General features: G+C 46.6%; 1 long non-coding RNA gene across 2 annotated transcripts in view; it reads right to left on the reverse strand.

The window, feature by feature from the left end:
* The window catches only part of LOC142360455 (uncharacterized), a 64,940-nt gene that overhangs the window by 24,583 nt on the left and 28,121 nt on the right, over positions 1 to 12,236 (reverse strand). The window lies entirely within an intron of this gene.

Consider the following 12,236-nt stretch of genomic DNA (forward strand, 5'->3'; position numbering starts at 1 on the left):
AAGGTCACTGAAATTTGTCACACAATTAAAACTACTTTATTTCTTTAGATATCCTCCAAAATGAGCCTCTCTAACCCTGTGTTATTTCCAGCCTGCTCACTGCTTCCTCTTATCTTTATACTACAAAAATGACCCTCCTGCCTTCCAGACTTGCCTTTGCTGAAGTTTGTATTAATCTAATCAAATACTGACTCGTGCAGCTCTTAGCGCTAAAAAAAAAATCAACCCATCTATTTTTTTCCCTCTCAATGAGAAGTGTCCTCAGGGAAGACAGCAGATCTATGCCATGAAAGGTGGGGGAAGACAGCAAATCCCATCCATGATGACAGCCATGTTCTGTATTTCCTCTTTTTATTCTTGATCATAGCTGTGCACACACTTGCCTTTTGTTACTCTCCCGTCTTGAGCACTCTCCAGACCTTAGAAATATCAGGGTCAGGGCTGAAGACATTATCCTGGAGTTTGACTGATGGCAAATTTGTGGGGATGGAACTTGCTATCTGACTGGTGATCAGCTCATCACTACCACTGAGGACATTGTGTGTTGCTGTTTCCTTCAGTCCTTTTCCAACATTTGTCTTTCTCTCCTGTGGTCTTAATGCAAATGAAGCCAACAGAGGGGCTGGAATCTGGCCATCCAGTTTGTGAGCCTCACCTGCTGCTGGGTCAATGTCACCCAATGCTGGAAAGAGTGGCTGCTGTCTTTTAACACCTTGACTCTACACCATGGGCGTCGAAGTTCAAGCTTCACCTGGAACAGCTCAGCCGAATGTGGAGTGGCATGGGATAGGCTCCTGAGGCCACCACCATAGGCAGATCTGGTCCATCAGTTAGTGGAGGACTGTGGCCTGGACTGGGAAAAGCTGAGGGCAGGACAAGCACAAGTAGATGGATAGCTCCAGCTCGGACCCAGGCCAGAGGGAAGTCCACCTACCTCCCCAGCAGTGGCAGGGTAACAGGGAGACATTTCGCTGAATACTCCTGTTAATAGCCAGCTGGGGAACTAGCTGAATCTGCAGAGCGATCTCCAGTGTGGTGGGTTCATGGCAGACCACAGGCGTCTGATACTTCTGGAGATCCTCTATAAACAACAGCAAGAGCAGAGTTATTTCACTGCTCCCCAGTGTCTGGGTGATGCAGACACACTTTCCCTCATATGCATGGAGGCATGGGAGAGAGAGGGAGCAGCTGAGCTACAAGTGACCTGGGGTGTGAGAATGAAATGCCAAGGAAGAAGGACAAACCCAGAGCAGACAACAAGATCTGAGGACAGAGTGCTACCTTCCATTTAATGATGTGCATCTCAGATTTGTATGATCAATACTCATGGACTAAGCAGAGGAATTCATCTGTCAATGTGTTCAGAGAGCAATATTCTCTCCTCAAGAGCCTAAAAGGAAAAGAAGGTCTTGCACATAGAGACGACCTGTCCATCAGGCTGACTGGATTTCTGACCAGGCCAGGGAGAAGAAGATTTTTGTTCTCTCTGACTTGTCCTCTGCTAGCATTTGATTTAGGTTCTTGTCAAAACAAGACTAGCCTCTTGAAGTGCAGCACATGCTCTGTCCTGTTTAATTTCGCAACGCTTTGTTTGGCTGCTAGCAACTTGTTCATGAGAAGAAACAATACTTCCTTGGTCCATGTTCTAAGAAATCCTCTCCTGTAACAGTAGAGATCTAACAAAGCCCACCCTGCCCACCATGAACCCACAGAAAAAAAACAGCCAAACACACCACCCTTCTGACGAAATGTCATCAGAAACACACGGGAGAAGCTGTGCGGGAAGTTCCTGGGATCAGCATATTGGGGAACAAGAGACAAAAAAGTTCTGCTGCAGTGGGAAAAAGTAATTGTCCACATGGTCCAATGCCAGATCTACAGCTAACAATAGTGGATGCTTGAAGATAAGGTGCAACACCCTTCCTAATTCACCTAAATATCACGCCAGTAGGGACAACTTACTCTGCCCCTTTCGTGGCTGATCATCTCATGCCCTGAAGCTGGGCATCGATAGTGCTTGTGATTTCATCCTGCCTAGCCTGGGCTTTGAAGCCACAGGTATTGCTAACGTCATGTATTGTAACTGCAGATTCTATTATTCATGCTTTATTAAAACACGATCCATTCCCTGAGTTACAGCAAGAGTAAAATTAATCCCATCTCCATCACATGTTCAATCTATCTAAACTGTTTGCCTCAATAACTTTCTGCAACACAGAGCCCTCTACAAGTACATCATGCATTGCCAGAAAAAGTATTTCCTTTTCTCCTTTCAAGTCTACTTTCTTATAATAAAGAGAGTCTTTCGGTCTTGTTTTATGGGAAAGGGAGGCAGTAGTGCTGGCTGGACTCACCTGCATTACTGTCTCCTCCTGCTTCCTCTCCTAATGCTCTCAGCCAAGTTTAATGCCCTGACAACATTTTCTCCCTATATCAAAGTTCTTCTTGCTTTCACACCTCCTGCATATTTGTGGCTCTCTGCATAGGCATATTCTCTTACCACAGCTCAGTTCTCTTACGAGCAAGGTGATTTGTGGTCCAGGCACATCCAAGCCTTTCATACTGGAGGTCGCCCAAGGTCCCTGCACTGACTTAGCCACTACCTTGTATCCCATCATGAACCGTCTGTTTGTCTCTCTGCCACCTGCTGCAGCTGGTTCTAACTCCGCTTGGGAGCTCTTTGAGGACAGAGCCTGTCCTTTACCAAGCACGTGTCCCACACTTAGCCCATCATGGATCTCACAGCACAGGCTGAGTGGATTCACTTACCAATATAACACAGGCAAAGACAGCTCTATAACAGGCAGCACATCCCCTTCACATAAGCAAAACCACTGGCAAATACAATAGGAACAGGAAGAAGCTTGTTGAATGAAGCTGCATTTTACTTAATATCAATGATGTTGGCACCAATGCAAGTAACATTTTCTTCATTAAGCTCTAAGCACTCCCAGTTGTGGCTCATCCTATTTTCCTTCTCAGTTTTTTATAGCCAACAATTGCTCTGTTTTGAAAGAGAGAGACTGAAATTATTCCTTCCCGGATATATGGAACTAATTCCGCAAGTGTGTGTTCATGAATAGACCTGAACAATTATTATTTTTCCAGAGAATAATACAGTCTCTGGAAATGTGGTTTTAGTTGTCCTGAAACTACTCACACATTATTAATACTGCTTTTCCTGAATGATGCTAGCTTGGAAGGAAAAAAAAATGGGATTAGCCTCACAAATCTGCAAGAGGAGGTAGCCTTCTTCAGATTGTACCGCTATGTCTAGTGGATACCCAGATTAGACTCGCACCCAGCAAGGGGAGATGCAGCCCTGCCTCTTGGCTGCCTGAAGTGTGGCCTTGGGCAGCAGGACACAGAGGATCGCCCCAGGGTGTGAGAATGGCTCTCAGTCTCCCCTCTCCTGCTGGGTTCTTCTGACATAAAGCTCATAGTCCTTCCCACAAGGAAGGGAACATGTGCATCCCATCTCCTCTGACAGTACTCTAATCCAGCAGGATGGAGAGGGATGTCTTCTGGCCCAATCTGTATTTAAACAAGAATATCTTCAGCAGGAAAGGCAGAGACGTGGAGAGCAGCCCGGTCCAGAATCCCTTAGAGACCGGGACTCATAGGGGAGGGGTCGTCGAAGCCCTTTGCTCAGGGCAGCTGCTTGACTCCAGGCAGCGACTCCAGCCTAACCTAGCTTTGCACCAGGCTCCAGGGCCTTGGGAGGTGGGTATCTCTTATTGCCCACTCTATAACAGATAAAAGGCTGCGATGGCAAGAACTGCTCCTTCCTCACAAAGTTGCATAACCCACCCCCTCTTTGCCTTTGTTCGCATGTGTCCATAGCTAAGCATTTCAGTTTGGATCACATGGAACATTTTGTTTCAACTGAAAACAATAAGACTGATCCCCTTCCTCTGCCTGTGAGTTAAACCCCAAAAAATTTACATTTGTTTTTCTCTGAATCTAAATTATTTTCCAGTGAGGCTGCCAAGCTAAAAGTCATTTCTTCATGCAACTCCAGAGATGAAACAAATGCATCCTCTCCCATACCTACCTGATTCCCAACAAGAAACAGGGCAAGAGGCCCCCAAAACAGCACAGCCTGGCTTAACAGGAAAACCTGCTGCCGACGCCTGCACAAAGCAGAATTTCAGGTATGTTGGAGCAAATAACGTGTTGTGTTTTGGAGCAGGATTTTGCTGCAGAATCGAAGAGGCTTGGCTGATTTCGCAGTCAGTACAGCTGGGAAGACGGAGATGATGTAGGACTAAAATGAATAATGAGGATTTACAGGGAGGGCAGCACCTCTTTCCTCTTGCTCTGCTGAACTGCGATAGAAGATCGCAATGCCATCTCCACTTTCCTCTTCCACCACAGTGACATAAGAGCCACCTCGGAGTGTAATTCATTGAGTTTACTCCCCAGTTCTTTTGATCAGGCATGCAAGGGATGCTGCACCCCTCTGTGAAGCTGCTGGACTATGCCATCCTGAGTTTTTTACAATACCTTTTGGCCAGCAGATGCAATCTTTGAAACCAGAAATCATTTTCACATTTCAGGGCAGGGCTGCACCTTGCAGAGGAGGAGGAAGGACTGTGAAAGCAATGCACTAAACTGGCTGAAAGGAGAAATAACACTCTAAACCAAAGGGCAGCTGCAATTACTTCCAGTGTTCTAATCAACGCCCCCGATGTGGGACATCAAAGCAGGGCAAACTGAGCACAGAATTCAACACGTCCCTGAACTCAAGGTTGCATGACAGGGACAGCACAGAAATGCCCTGATTATATTTCACAAGCTGGCAAATCTCAGACCCACCCTCAGAGGAAGACTGGCCCTGAAGACAGGAAAATGTGGTGGGACACACTGTTCTGTGCGACTCCAAAGGGAGTCAGTGATATTGTTGTTTTCATGTGGCACCCTCTCTTGTGAAATCTCCAGTGAAGATGATAAAAGCTTTGAGAGTGGGAGACAGCTTCTTCTGATGGGCTTCCCATGGGTGAGCCAAAAGTTGATGGCAGGAGGCACTGGAGAGTGAGGATGAGTGGGAACGCTCTTCCTTGACAGTGTTCATGGAGCTCTGACCCCACCACTGAATGGGAGAGCTTGGAAATAAGTTTGTTCCATTGACACGGCTCAGAGGGATTATCTCCTCCTTGACCTTACAACCCTATGGCTGATGAGCTTACCAGGTGCTTTTATCTAGCCCCAGCTGACACTGCCAAGGGGTTTTGTCAGATTTGCCGCTGTTGAGCAGAATACCATTGGATGGATTCTCCATGCCAATTCTGTCTTATAAATGACTTGGACAATGAGGCTTTCACACCAGGCAATGGGCCTTTCAGGCTGAGAGTCAGGGAAGGAGGACTGAATGAACCCACACTCCCAGTCCGATCTGGTGTCCAACAGAAGCGTGGATCTCAGCAGCTGAAAGGAGAGCTGAACCTTCCAACTTAGGCACAAATGCCTACAACTATATATAAGGGCTTTAAACATGAGCACATATAACAGCCATTCAAGTTTAAATGCAGTGCTCATGAACAAAGATGTAGCTGTAGTCAGCCTAGATCTAACATCCACCATTTGTGCTTCCAAAGCAAAGGAAGGGCTCTCAGAGCAGCTGAAAAATGCAGACTGGTCACACTAAATCACCTATCATGCTGTCTTAAGCAGCCTTCCTGAAGTTCCCAGGTGTACATCACTGAACATGCATTTTTCTGTGTCTGTGTCGTCAGCAGAAACTATGTCTAGGCCAAAGAAAAGGTAGATGTGAACACACAGTAGCTTCTTGGACCCCAGAGTGGTTCAGGCAAACCATTGTCTTAACCTCTCATGTACACATCAATAATAACAGTAAATAACTATGATATAACCTTGCTTGCCAAACCACAGGCAATCTGCTTCCTTATAATTCATCACAGCAGCACGTCCATTCTCTTTCCAGTACTACACTCACAGTGGAGAAGGGAACCACATTCCCTGGCCAGAGAGGGTTTAGACCATTATTCAAGATACTTCCAAGGCCTGTTGCTGTTTAGGAGTGACACTTGCCTATACATATCCCATCTGCATAGCCAGCATTTCCATTTGAACACTGTGGTCAGGATTTAGTCCAGATGGGTTAGTTCAGTATTTTAAAGCACCCTTCAGCCATAGAGGTGGCTTCTAACCTTGCTAGTGAATCCTGACGAAGGTGGGTTTTTAACACAAACAGGGTTTCACGGTTATTGCTTTTGTTACAGTAAAGGTAGTGCTGGCAGCACGTTGTCCTGAACAGACAGCCTCAGAGCCTCAAGTCCTCTGTATCTCCAGGAGTGCTACAACACAAGGAGGGGGAGCATTAGCTTCCACTACAGTGACCTGTCAAGTTGCCTCAGCCTTGGCTCAGCAGGGTCACTTCCAGGAACAAGGAGATAATTCAGCCATTATGACCCCGTCCGGCTCTCCCGTTCTTTGATAAGCCTCCTAACAAGGGTACCAATTAGTGCCAAGTGTGATGGGGGATTTTGCAAGGCAGGCACCTGGGAGCTGAGCGGAACCAGGGAGCGCTGGTGGCCATCGGCACTGCACTGGGAGGTGCCTCCCCTCGGCGCTCACAGGCACAGAGTTAAGGGTTGCCTTCTGGGGAACAACCCCTGTGGCAGGAGGTGCAGGGAGGGCTCCAACTGCAGGCATTTCTCCTCCGGCTGGTACTGAACTCCTGCTCTCTTATTGTGTCTGAGACACTTCATTTCAGATAAAAATCCGGCTCAGAGCACTTTGCTGTCACAAAGGGTCCCATAGAATATTTATGGCCTATTTCGGGAAAGAATAGGATGATAGCTCTTACATCCTCACCACATGTCCCTCTCATCTCTCTAAATCTCCTCTGTGCTGTTTTATTTGGATAATGCGGCGTTCTCAACGTGCTTTCCATTATTATATGCTGCTGTCCAGCTGTTCAGTGTCAGGCTTTGCTTCAGGCTCCTTTTCTTTCTAGGCGTGTGTCTTTCTTTGCACATTGGATTCACTGATGTGCAGCGTATGCTTCAGGGCAGCTCTCTTTCATGGGCAAGCACCGGACTAATAGATGATCTCAGGAATGATCAGATCAATTCATTAGCCTTCTGAATAAAGTCCTCTATTGATACAGCCCCTCTTATCATGGAAGCCTTGGGTATTATTTATTCCACAATATGGAAACGCTGCTCTCCCCCTCTCCCACCCTGCCAAGGTTACGGCCTTACGTCAGCCCCTGCTGTGGTGACCTTGAGGATACCAGCCCTTTGGAAGCCCCAGGCTTTTTCCCTGTCGGGGAGGGCATGGGCACGACTCCCATGCTGCGTGGTGATCTGCACGTCTCACTGCATTTTACACAGGCAGGGCTCTTTGCATATATTTGCATGTGGGTTATTGGCCTTCTCTTGCTGTAGCAGCCTTAGTTCAGTGATGATCAGCTAAGTGGGCTTGCAAGCCTGGGCCCGAAAAGGTTTGAATTTGTCAATAAAGGAGAGCCCAGATTGCCCGAAGAAGTTATGGAGTTTCTGCCCATCATGGGAGAAGTTTAAGAAACAACTGGACGTGGCCCTGAACAACCTGCTCTAGCTGATCCTGCTGTAACCAGGTGGGTTGGACTAGATGATCTCCAGAGGTGCCTGCCCAACCCAACCACACTGCAGACATGTGATTCTGTGACCTTGATGATTGTGTATTCAGGTGAGGAAAATTAGAGGCAACAGGACAAAGGGAATTTAAGGGATCAGAAAGGGCAAAGCAGCCCCAGTTTGGAGGTGAATCTCTTGCTGTTTCCTCCAGAAAGCACATCCTCTGGAGAGAGGACGCTACAGCATGAAGCCAGAAAGCCTAGGGCAAAGTTCTTGTGAGGCCTGGAGACACATACATTTGTAACCCAGCCCTGCTTGCCCACCTCTCTTCTTCAAATTTGTTAGCTCAATACCTCAGAAAAGGCCACAGATTTCTCCCTGCCCTTATTGTAATCACTTGGATTAGCACGGAATTATCTTTTTCAGCTGTAATATGTGAGAGACACACAAGGTTTTGTTCTGTGCCTATTTGTTCTTCTATTCATTCAGTACATGAAGCCCATTAGCTAGATCATCATTCACTATGCTCTTTCTTCTTTCTATTACTCTAACGATCTCCAAATGTCATTTTGAACTTTTTGGTCACAGCTGTAAGTCTCCTGGAAAGTTCTTGGCACTTTTCAACTAGCAACAGCTAGCAGTGTCCCAGCTTGCCCTTTACCCTTTTGAATAAAGGAAAGACCGTGTATTACAACTCTCTTTTCCTGGCAAGTTTGTCTCCCCACTCCCAAGGTCTATGTGGTTGTTGGGGGAGGGAGACCCATTCTTATTGCTGCGCTTCTGGGGTATGAATGAGGACAATTTTATTTTTGAGTGGTATTTTAATAAAACTGAATCTTTTTCTGTTTTTTTATTTGTGGTTTTTTTTCCTTGCCATAATTTTAGCATGAAAAAGGAAGTCACTCTGCCCAGGTGGAAATGAATTTCACTGAAGCAAGCCATTTTTATGGTGCAAAAAGTAACATTTCTGGTAACATTAGCCAGGTTTTACCTGCTACATTTTCATGGAAATTTCCTCAGGAAATCACATTTCCCCAGTATGTTTTGCTATGGAAAGCTACTGGTAGCAGCTGTCAAAGAAAATTGCAAGTGCCCACAAATATTGTCATATTCAAAGGCAAATATTTGCAGAGCATAAAGTAAAGGTATGGAGTTAAGCCATCCCTTTGGAAGAGTTCCCGTTGGCTAAGGCACTGCTGCTAGTGAAGTGCCACTACTCACACCTTTTCTTTATATTGTGGCACACCTATTTTTCCTCCCTTCACATCATTGTTACTCTAGTAACTGCAGTCCCAAAACATCTGCCACTCTTTATTGCTGCCCTGCTCAAAACGGTGACACAAGTGCAGGGCTTTACTTGCTACACATTGTACAAATGTGGGTAAACTCACTTTTATCAACTCTTCTATTCACTTCCCCTGGGATTATCACCTGGGGTATGTTTGAGGTCATGTTTCATTTCTGCTCCGAGTTTTTTTGTCTTTGAAATAAGAAGTTACAATGCACCCACCACCAAACGAGAAGTGGTATTTGCCTTGAGGTTTCAGCGTTCATTGGCTGCCATTCGAGCTAGAGCAGCCTTCTCACCTTCACACACCCCCGGTCCCCCACACCTTTAAATAAAAAACCTGATTCTTGAGAAAGCAACTGATTTCAGCATCTAAAAATGGGAAATACTGTGGAAGTTGACAACGCATTGCTGCGAGCTGATCACCCACACACCAGGTTAGTTGGTGCACTTCAGGTGCTCAGCACACTGACACCCCAGAACACGCTCGAGATCCGTGGTACCTCAGTCCACCATCCCACGTGAACACAGTTCAGTGCTCCTCCATCCCATGTGAACACAGCCTCCAAGACAAACTAGCAAAGCAAGCAGGTATTTTCTCAGTTGCTTTAAGAGCTATACAGTCTATACGGTGATGGATTCAAGCAGCTGGTGGATATAGACTCACCAAAGGCCCACCATAAAGTCCATCACAAGTGTCCATAACTTAAAATTTATGATCATGGTGTGAGAAGACAAAAATCCATCTTGTATCAAGGCTTCTGTGAATGCAGGAGAGAGAAGGATCTGAGGAGGTGGGAAGGAGAGAGGCTTCTGTGTCAGGGTCGTGTAGGACAGCTGTGTCATATCCCCTCTGAGAAGCCGCAAAACTCCCTAACGAGCCTGCCTTCTTTCTCCTGGGCAGTCATCAGGTCCCTGCCAAGACAGAAGAACACAGGCTGTGTGTCTTGGATCTGAGGTGTGATTTTTTTAAAATCCAGCTACTATTGTCCCACGTGTTTTTACTGTGGCACAGTGTAAGTACTCAGGCTCTGGGCAGGAATTTGTCCAGGAAAACAAGGTAGAAAACCTCAGTGTTTCTGAGAAGATATGCAGGGGTTATCATTATATGAGGGACACTCCCTTCGATGTTGTCATGGTAAGGATAACATATGACTGTAAACACCGTAGGCTAAACACCTCTGCATGAAATTTAAGGGCTGTGCATTATCTGATGAAAACAGCTGAGAAATTCAGCTGAGTTGGCAAATAATGGCATTCAAATTGTGAGCTCCAGCCTTAATCCTCCCTTTTGGACAGGCAGCTGAAGTCTTTCAGGATGGTAATGGAATCCAAAAACATAAGAAAGATAAAACTGTGCCTGAAGAGAGAGGAATTTCTGGCTGCTGCAATGCTTGGGAACTCCCATCCACAAGACAGGTAGGGAGCACAGAATTGATGGAGTACTTGGAGGGATAGTGTCCTGGTTTCACAGGTACCATTAACATACACAGATGAAGATGTTTTGTGTAGGAGAGAAGCTACCAGAAGTGCGGTTGGTGAAAGGTAGACTCCTTACAGCCTGAAAGGCATTTGAAAGACAATATGTCGTTAGCTGGCCTGAAATAACTGCACCCCATGGCAGTTTCCATGGGAGGGCCATCAACAGGCCACAAGGGAGACTAAGGGTGAAGATGGTCTCTGTTTATAGAGTAGCATTGATGGGAGGCCACATCTTTAGAAGGGCAGCCTCCCCGAGCTGAAGACGGGGCCAGTGGTGACTGCTAAACACTCCAGTTTACTGCCCATGCAGATGCTTCAGAAGGTGTTAACACCTTCAACCCTTTCACCAGCACCATGACAAGCAATCCCATCTTTGCAGAGCAGGAACATGTGGCAAGTCCAGCCACTCTGGGGAGAATTGTTCAACTTCTCCATTAGAAATACTTTTACCTTTCTTTCTGCTTGTGTGGGAAAGGGACACCTGTGTCCTAGGACTTATGTGGAAAACCTAGTAAACAACTACACTTTAATAAGAGTAAAAGAAAACACTTTTGGCAGTGCTGGGGCATTTGTTATAGCAGGATTTACTATTAGCTTAGTAAGATTAAAAGGGATCAGACATGTTATGTGAGTAAGAACTCAACATAAACTTTAAAGTTCTTTCGTGCTTTAGTCTTCCTGCCTCAGGTGTAAGTCTGCTGCGGTCCACAAAGACACCCTTCCCTTACTCCTGTCATTCATCCTACAAATTGCAGTGACATCCAAGTGTGGGCAGGGAGGAACAGAGCTAGTGATGCCTCTGGGCTGGCTGCTGCCAGGCACAGGGATGTCAGCCGACAGCTGCGTAGACTATGGGCTGCCTCCAGGCTAGTCATCCCTGTGATTTCCAAGAGGACCAGAGTTTGAGAGGATCCCAAACGAGTCCGTGCAGGGAGATATCATTCCTCCTCCCCTCTGCGAGCTGGCTGCAGGCACGTCTGCCCTGCTGCGATATGCGCATTTCAGATTGTCTGACCTTCTGCAGTCTGGTTGTTTTGGCTGTGCAGCCTTGGTTTATATTTGGTCTGGGATGGCTTTGGCTTTGCAGATCAGGTGGGAGGGTTCAACATTGTGTTTCTGCAGATTTGGGGATTTCTTCTCGCTCGCTCTCCCTCTCTCCCTCTCTCTCTTATTTCTCAATGATTTCTCTGGCTGGGTCAGGTTGATCTGTGTGGGATCCTGGCAGTGCACCAGGGTGTAGCATAAGCAGGGCTTGTAACATTGATTGCCTTGTATACTCGGTCATTGGGCTGCTGGGAGCTGGAAAACCTTTCACAAAACAGCAGATCTGTCCCCACTGAGCACACTTACAGCAAGTGAAATGAATACAAAGTTCATCGCAGGCAAACCTCCAGGTATCTCTTAGTCAGAAAATGTACCAGGACATATCCAGCCACACTGCAGCCTTCTCACACTCGTGGGAGACGAACACCAGTTGTATTAGGCTGTGCTGCTTCTTTCTACAGGTTTTTTGCATTAGCTGAACCTTGTAGATGTGAATCCATCCTCAGTCACACGCAGAGGTTGAAGTGATCTTTGCAAAGTGCTCCCAGCCCTGATTTTCCCCCTACTTTCCAGCAATTCTGGTTTGGGTTATGGCCTAGTCTAGACCTAATGCTCCCACCAGCAGTGCCAGGTGATCCAGCAGAGTGGCCGAGGCAGCCGGGCAATCACATGCAGGCTGCTCAGTTCCTCCTCGCTGCTTCCTAGGGCTGTCCTCAGGAACAGGCTTCACAAGGGGAGTCTTTGACTTGAGAAAAGCTTTTCCTTGGGACGGTCCCATCAATTCCTGTGTGCCATTGCCTGCTCCCTTCCTCAATGGGAAGGCCAGCATGAGTGCTCCG

The sequence above is a fragment of the Opisthocomus hoazin genome, chromosome 2 (assembly GCF_030867145.1).
Source record: "Opisthocomus hoazin isolate bOpiHoa1 chromosome 2, bOpiHoa1.hap1, whole genome shotgun sequence".
Lineage (NCBI taxonomy): Eukaryota > Metazoa > Chordata > Aves > Opisthocomiformes > Opisthocomidae > Opisthocomus > Opisthocomus hoazin.